General features: G+C 33.2%; 1 pseudogene; it reads left to right on the forward strand.

Moving 5' to 3' along the window:
• The first annotated feature begins 4,078 nt into the window (after positions 1 to 4,078).
• LOC149237601 (uncharacterized) lies at positions 4,079 to 4,930 on the forward strand (annotated as a pseudogene).
• Positions 4,931 to 9,028: the final 4,098 nt, after the last annotated feature.

Below are 9,028 nucleotides of genomic sequence, written 5' to 3' on the forward strand. Positions count from 1 at the left end.
AACTTCATGAATTTGTTGGGAGGATGAGCTTGTAACTCATTGGATTTATGCAAACACCAACATGTAGGAGGCACCAACTGCCAAGCTTTATTCAGATACCCACTTGTTAATTTTATTATAATAATGGTATGTTCTATGCTAAGAGCAATTTTACTTAAAATTCTTTATTAGCCCAATATAAATATCCAAAATCAGCAATCACATCATCAAGATAGTAAAATGTAGTTAGAACATAAACAATAACAGTAGAAGACAAGCCAACACAAGAGGACACAAGATATGGCACCAGCTATGAACAAACCCCAATGTGGGGAAACCCTTGATCAATTCTTCTTATAATTCTTCAAAATTTTAGTAGGCAAAGAGAGTACAATTTACAATATTCACTTACCCAATTTCATCAGTCAAAACAATAGAAAAAGAAAGTCCTAACCAAAAAGTCAACATTGGCCAATAAGGCTGAAATAGACCTCCAAAACAGCTCGGTCAACTTTGGTCAACTCAGCCTCCAACAACTAGATAGCGCAGCCCATAATAGTCGGATAATAACTAGTCAAAGTTGGTCGGTAGAAGTCAATGAAACAACGAGAACTAGGGTTGTCAATGGTAGGGTCAAACAACCTTGGTTTTCATGCCCAAAATTGTGGTCTCCCAAAAAAAAGTCTCCCTCACAAAACTAAAGTCAAATAGGGTCAAAGCTGGTCAAATTCAACGAAAAAACACATGTCCAAATTACTCACTAAAGAGATTCCTCAGCCAAACAACTTCACATGAGGCCAAACTTGCAGCAATATATTCATCCTTAGTGGTGGTCAAGGAAACCGACTTTTTCTTCCTGCTCATCCATGATATCGAAGTAGAACCTAGAGAGAAGAAACATCCATATGTACTTTTATGATCCACCACACTGCCAGCCCACTCTACCTCACAGTAACCATGTAGCCTCACATTCCCGAAAGTGTATCTCAGTGTATAAGTGATTGTGCCCTGAAGATATCTCAAGAGATTCTTGACAACAATCCAATGTATGTGATGAGGCTCAACGATAAAGTGGCTCAATTTATTCACTACAAAACATATGTCTAGATAAGATTTCACCAAGAACATTAGCCCCCCCATGAGTTGAAAATACTCAGAAGGATTTCCCAAATCGGGCCCAACATCACTTCCACATAACTTCTTGAAGTTAAGTTCCATGAGGGTAGTCATGGACTTGTAGTCCACCAACCCCAATATTTTAGGAATCTTCACAATATATTTTCATTGACTGTCACCAAAAGTAACCAAAAAGATCATTGGTGACGGCCAATAAAATATCGTCACTAGAAGTTTCACCAAAGAGAGAATTAGTGATGGGCCTTTAACAATCCTCACCAAAAGTGTCACCAAAGAGAGAATTAGTGATGGGCCTTTAACAACCCTCACTACAAGTCTCATTGAAAATGGATTTGATGACAAACCTTAAAGGACCATCATTATATACACTTACGCCAACAACTTTTTAAAAATTGTCACCATATGTGACATTGGTGATGGACCTTAAAGGTTTGTCACAAGCTTCACCCTCACTAATCACTTTTTTTCTTGTAGTGAGATTCAGATTTGTCATTTTCTTCCATGCAAGATAGTTTGAAGCCCCAACAAATTTGTTGCTTTCCTTACAAAAAGACATTTTGAAATATTCAAATGTAGACATAAATATAATTACTTGATAGGATTCTCCTTCTTCTTGTTGCTTCCTCGATGTTGACGATGATATAGAATATAGAAAACTTATCCTTGATAAAGGTAGTTTTCTTCAAGAATGATCCTTGATCCCATAGAGAGTGAGATATCTTTGGATCCTTCGATGGTCATGCCTTTGTTGATGAAGATCAATGATGACTTCTTGGTGATTTATTTAATGTTAAGTACCTTTCTTCAATGTGAGACGGATCACCTTATAATCTTGATGACAACTCCTTTTGATCTAGCATCCTTTGGATGAATAGTTTTCAAGAAACTTCAACTTCAAACTAATTGAGAGCGGATCCAAGGAATGCTTCTACGTTTTTTAGTTTTTTCAAGATGATTATTTGAAACTCATGTTGAAGTGATTCACTTGGGCAAATAAACTTCAAGCTACCTTCATTCGTAGATCTCTTCACTTTAGTAGATGTAGGGTCTTGGCCTTTTTTTCTTGATGATGATTCCAAGACTTGTTTTGGTGTAGATTTCTTCTTTGATATGGGGTTTTGACACTTATTAGTAGATCTTGACTTGAAGATGATATTCTAGAATCACTTTGATTCCTTCCTCAAGATTTTATCCTTGAGTTTCCCTTAATTAGATGCCCTTCCTTGACTTTGTGGCCTTAGCTTTATGTCCATGTTGAGAAATCTAGGGCATCAAGATTAAGTGATTTATCTTCGTTGGACAATTGCTTGTGAATGTTTTTACTTTCTTAGAGTAGGATATTATTTTACTTAAATTATTAGTGTTCTTCTTCATCAAACAACTACCAATGCATAAACCATAAGGAGATAAGAGAAACAAAATTTAGGCTATCAGCCAAGGCCAAAACCTCTCCCACTCGAGAGGAAAACCATAAAACATTCTTCTTCTTATAGATATTTCAATTGATGAATACGAGGACCATGACCCTTGACCTATTTTACTCTCCAAGACCAAGAAATAAGTTCCCTTACACTACTTATCTTTCATGCCCAAGTCAACACTTGGTATAATTGCTTGCCTTCATCTGTATCTCAACTATAATTTAGATCTTCAACCTCTTGCTTTAGATTTGAAATTCTAGATCTCTTTAAAAACCCTACCAGATGGGAAGTACCCTTAATTCCTTCATATAGGATGGATAATTATTCTACTATAATTAGGATTTCCCTCTAGACATTTCCTCTTTCTTGAATCAACCTTCTATGATGACTGATATAGTCTTGACTTCCCTTGCAGCATATGATCTTTCCCCTCACACGTGTGATGGGTGTTATCCCTTAAAACACCCCAAACCAACTTTTCTTTTAGTATCTCATTCTTCACTTGGAGAGAGAGGCTTCCTTCATGTGATTTCACACTTCCTACTACAGTCCTCTTCTTGTCAAAAATTGTGTGTTCTGAAATGAGGCCAAGATGCGTATTTATAGTAGTTTCCCATGGTAATAAGTTGACTTAACACTAAGCTAGGCCAATGTGTGTTTTGGAGACGTTTCATCACTTTATTGAAGGGTGACTTGCTAGGAGATGATTATGCTTGCCTTGGAGGGTCTTTTGACTCTTTTAATGACTTATACAAATATTTGACATGCCCAAGAATGGTACTTCATACATGATATTGACTCAATTTGACTTCTCGACAAATCCTAAGGGCTCATAATTGGAGCCATTACTAAAATTAAAATTCCTTGATCATGAAACCCATGAGACAAACATTAAAATAAAATTTTTATTTTTCTTCTTTATATCAATTACATAAAATCACAATTACACACGTCATTATGAAGAGCAAACCTAGTTACACTTTTCAATAATTTCCATACTCTCATCCCTGATAATATCCAATGGAAAAGTTGCAATTCCCCCAATCCAGAAATATCGAAAAGTGTTAAGTCCATTGTGTTTTGAGTGGGATCTAAAATTCCACTTTATCCATATGAAATCCAATGAGGTCAGAATGACTGCCAAACATCCTCAGTCAATTAATGGTAATGTTTAAAATATAAGTAAAGGGATGATATTTTAAGAATTTAACATTACCATTAATTTCATGGTATTATTAGAGAAATATGGTTAAATACTAGGATTTCCAATTCATAAATTATTGGTTTTATTTATTTACTTTTTATTCGAGGGTATGTGGTAGCATTGTACAAAACTAGTTAGTTTGATATTGAACCAGCTAGTTCGCTGAAAAATGGTTTATTTCTTATTGAACTGATTATTTTTGTACAAGAACTAAGTGGTTAAGAACTAAATCATCCTTTTCCAATCCATGATATTGACTAAGACCAATTTCCACTAAAAAGTGATCAAATCTACCCATTCAATCCAGGCTAGTCTGGTTTGTTAACACTAATTTCAATATGCTACAATTCATTAGGAAAATGTACCTTTAGTATACAATACACCTCATTATGGGTACACACAACAAACCTAAAATTCCATAAAATCCATATATTCTAGGAGTTGTATTGGGCATGGAAGGCTAATTTATCAGTCATGAACCATATTATAATGCTCAAATGTACCAACACTCAGTTTCATCGGCTAGTTATTTTCCATCTTTACAATTTGGTTAGTGTGTTCTACTATTTGGTGCTCGTGAACCAAGGCCTTTGGTTATTGATATGATGAATGAAAATGGAACCAATGTAAGTACATATCCTACCATCCCATCACTAGGTCACTTCACTAAAATGATATCTAATCATGCCATTTTCAAGGGCGAGCTTCTTTTTGGGGAAACCAACTTTGATCAAAACTCAAAAAGTTCAAATCTATCATGTGAAGAGAAACAATAATCTTTCATCCCTTGAGGGCATACTACAAAACAATGATTTAGAATGTGTAGTCCTGAGAATCAAAGGAAAATGAATAGAGGTCTATAGCTAAACCAATAGCATGATGTTAATACTCAAGGTCCAATTCAAACAAAAGCTTACATTGCACTTGGAAAGATATCTCCTTATTATAATCAATTGAAGTTGCCTGTACTATTAGTTACCAATTCTATAGATTTAAACTTCACTCCACATAGATGCATAGGAATTAAGAAGCTAAATGAAAGTATACAAGTCAGGAGATCCCCACTTAATGGTAATAGTAGTTGAGATGTGTCAAATGAACAAACTTGATTCTTCATATTAACAAGATAATGAACTAGTGGATATCTCTAGCTGGTGTCACAAATGCTAGAACAGATCAAGTGATATGAAATAATGAAGTTTATCTCCTGCTAATGTGATAGATGAGTATAACCTCTTTGATTATCCTACTAGTTATGATCATGCCTGATATTTTTTGTGATAAAATATTCGAGGATGATGTCATAAGTATATTAAATATAAAGCATGGTCAAGCATCCCCAATGGTAATAGGATATTAGATAAGGCTTATGATCATGATGCACAACATATAGTACGAAATCTAGCAAGCTATGCATTATTCTTGTTCTCCTCAATTAATGTTATTTGTCAATTCAGCGGTGTAGTTGAGATGATTGGTCATGTGCATTTTAAAAGTACCATGGATTTTTGGAAACTAGACAAATGGAGTGGTTGCTTCATAGTGAAATTACATATCTTAAAATATGTGTCAAATTCTAATCTTCTTCATATAATTTAGGAAAAACATGAGAAAATTCCTATAATAAAAAATAGGGATACACAAGAGATCAAATATGTCCAAGGTATGCACATGCCTAAATTTTAAAAAAACTACTCAACAAAAGAAATTAATATTTGATTATTCTCAATATTCTGAAGATTGTTAAAAATCTATGCTAGAAAAAAAAGGCTTCATTCTAAACAACTACAACCATTAGCATCTATAGTCGATCAATAGAAATTTGTGCAATTATGGAAATTATATGGAAAAGTGTAAAATTTTGGGGATTTAAAGGTCACTGATTATGGTGCTCCAATGTCTTGTGCAGAAGAAACAAACATAAAACATATTGTTTCAGATTTTGGAGAAACTAATTCCAACTATTGGATTAATTTTTGGAGAAATTAATCCAGGTGTCATAAATAGTTCTAGTTCAATTTTGGTTTTCAATTGAGTTCAACTAGTTAATTTTGATGTCTCCTATGTAATCTATTTAACTATTTAGTAATATTAAGAAGAACATTTTTGCTCCACATTTTTCAATCCTTAACATGGTATTAGAGCTTAGACTCCATAAGACTCCTTGAGAGCAATAGAGAGAAGTGTGCAGCCTGCATAAGACTCCTTGAGAAAGTAGCAATGAATGTAAGAGTAAAATGGTTGTGCCCAAGAATTTAAAAAATTGTAACACGGAAATGTTGATCTTAAAGAGTGAAAAAGTGAGCTACTTGTGAAGAAAGCCTATTGCTACTAATCTAGTCGATAGTTTCCTCACTTAAAACAGAAGGCCATAAGAAGCTATCCTTTTTTTAATTTCGTGGTGACCATCTCACCTGTGACCATCGCACCCCTACTGAGGGAGATGATGCGATGAAAATGACAAAGTTCAAAAACATAAATTTTTCTCGATAAATCTTAGTCATGTGTGTCGAAAAATACGATGAGAAAAGTCTATAAATAAAAGGGACAACACGAAGAATATTGGGAGCACACATCACACAGTTGCACCGGTTAGTTTTATAAATTTTCTAGGATGAACGATGGTATTGATTTTAAAAAGGGCTCTTCATTTTCTTAAAAAGTGGCTTCCCTCTTTCCAAAAAGCCTTGCTTAAAAATGTATTATCAAGCCACATTTGTTTGAAAAGTATTTGAAAGCTTATAATTTTAAAAGAGGGGGATTTTCATTTATTTTAGAAAAACAATTGCTTTGGATGAACAAATCTTAAAAAGGGTTATATTCTTTTAAAAAGTTATGTATATTTTAAAAGGGAGCTTTTCATTTATTTTGAAAAAATAGTCTTTTATTTGGAAACAAATTCATATGATTTAAAGGGCTCATATGATTTTGGTTTCATGAAATTTCCTTTTTAATTAGAAAAGGAAAAACAACTTTAGAACAAGACATTCAAAGTTTATTTGAAAAAATGGCATTCAAATAAAAAATGGTTTTGTGAAATCATGTATGGAAGTGTTTATCTTGTGAGAAATTTGGATAAATATTGTGTTGAAGGTGAATTAATTTGAGATTATTGATCCACCATTCTTGCATGTTGCCACCATGAGCGAGAGCCAAAGACAAAGACAAAGATCATAGTCTAATTTGTTCAAAGTTGTGTAGCACAGAAGAAACCTTAAAGTTTTTTTTATTGCATAAAATATCTATGTTTGCAAGACAATTTTATTATTGAGTAGAATTCAACCAACACTCAACAAATGGGAAAAGCCAAGAGGTTGATAAATTTGAAGCAATAAAAAGTGTTGTTTGAAATCTATTTGAAATAAGTGGAAGAAAAAAGGCTTGGGACACTCTTGAGAGGAATTTTGTAAGGGGGGGTATTTAAAGTGAAGATGAAGGTGGATCTATAGTAGAAAATATACAACATGATGAAGATTTTGTCTAGTCCCACCCCAAAGTGGATAACAATGATGATGATATGTTACCATATTTAGAGAAAGAACACACAGATGCTAGTGAATAGCAACACTAGGCAAAACCACAAGTGGATTACGATTTTGTGAATCCAAAAATAGTACTTGTTGATGACAATGAAGTTGTCATAAGAGCAACTAGTGTTATGGTGAATCCTAAAATTTAATTTGCTGATGTTAAGTTTGATGAATACGATTTGGATAATGATGAAACTTTGCATATGATGCAACAAAAGGATCTTATTGATAAATTGTTAATTGGTTTGGTGAGAGAAGCCCACTGGTTCTGAAAACCAATTGGAATAAATCATATTTGAAGAAGCAGAGGTTAGTAAATAAGAGGAAATGACAAAAGCAAAGAAGGAAGCACAAGAAAATAAATATCTCATTGTAGACCATAAAGAATATGGTTCTGCAAATACTTATAAACTTAACCTTGACTTTGAATGTGTAAATGTTAGTAGCAACTAGGAAGGAGAAACAACATTTGGAGATGAAATAAGGTTCCTTGAAACATCACTTCCAATAACATGTTTTGATAAAGTATGCATATAAATTTTAGAAATGAATGTTGAAAACAAACAAAAAATTGATGATGAAAATCATACTCTAGGAGATGACATGTGGTAGAAGTCTACATATATGCCAATTTTTTAAGAAATCAATGAAATTATTAGACAACCTGGAACAATGGAAGAGTTACACCAATTAAGAATATGAAATTTAAAACCTACAAAAAAAATAAAAAGTTTTAATAATTTAGAGGATATAGGATTTGGAAGAGAATAAAAAGAAAAAGAAATGTAGCTCATGTCAAAAAATTCTAAAATTGTAAGCCTAGCAGAGACTCACATCACCATGTATCTTAGTTTAAATTTATTTTGTGGTAGTAATTAAGGGGATCCTCCAAGAAACTATTTCCAATCACCTCCTAGGTGTCAATCAAAGTGTCATAATTGGTTCTAGCCCAATAGTTGAGTTTCAGTTGACTTCTACTTCAATTATTTAATGTTGATGTATGCTATATAATCTATTTAACTCTTTTTAACTCTTTGATAATATTAAGAAGAGCACTTCTACTCTACTTTTTCAATCCTTAACATCAATTTCTTCTATTCAGGAGCACTGAGAGATGTCAAATCAAGGTGGTTGGTGCTTTTATTACTATATTACATGTTTCTTGTGTTCTAATTGCTGAAAGAAAGTCTTACTATGTGATAAATGCTAGGATTTAAGTATGAAAAATAATTTGAACCCAAATTATGTGTGTGAGATCTTTCATAAAAATTATATTTTCTCAAATCATCTTAGAGAAAGTAAGAGTTGTTCAAATGTCGTCATTACAACTCATTTTTCCACAAAGTCCACTAATTGATTATACCATGGTGTTCAACATTACATCTTTTCTAGATGTACAATGGTTTATCCTATTAAAGAAGCATTGTCAATGAAAAAGCATGGGTACCCCTTTACTCATGGAATTTTCCAGAATGCATCCAATCTCAAGGGGAGATTGGCATCACTCACATGGCATTTGAAACACAGTGGAATTCGCATTTGTTTATGCCTTTTGAGAATTGAATCTTATTTACTAATTCATCAACAACAAATGCAAGATGGAAAGAATTAGGAAACAATAGAATGATGAACTAATGTTGTAAATTTCTCACAAACCAAGTCCTTGTTTCTGCAAAAAGGTGATAGGAAACATGAACAACTAGTCGCACCAAACTGGACATCACATGTCGAAATTTCAAGATTTCCATATTGATATA

Source organism: Pinus tabuliformis, chromosome 8 (assembly GCF_031772625.1).
Source record: "Pinus tabuliformis cultivar Carrire ecotype Pingquan chromosome 8, CPIR1, whole genome shotgun sequence".
NCBI classification, from domain to species: domain Eukaryota; kingdom Viridiplantae; phylum Streptophyta; class Pinopsida; order Pinales; family Pinaceae; genus Pinus; species Pinus tabuliformis.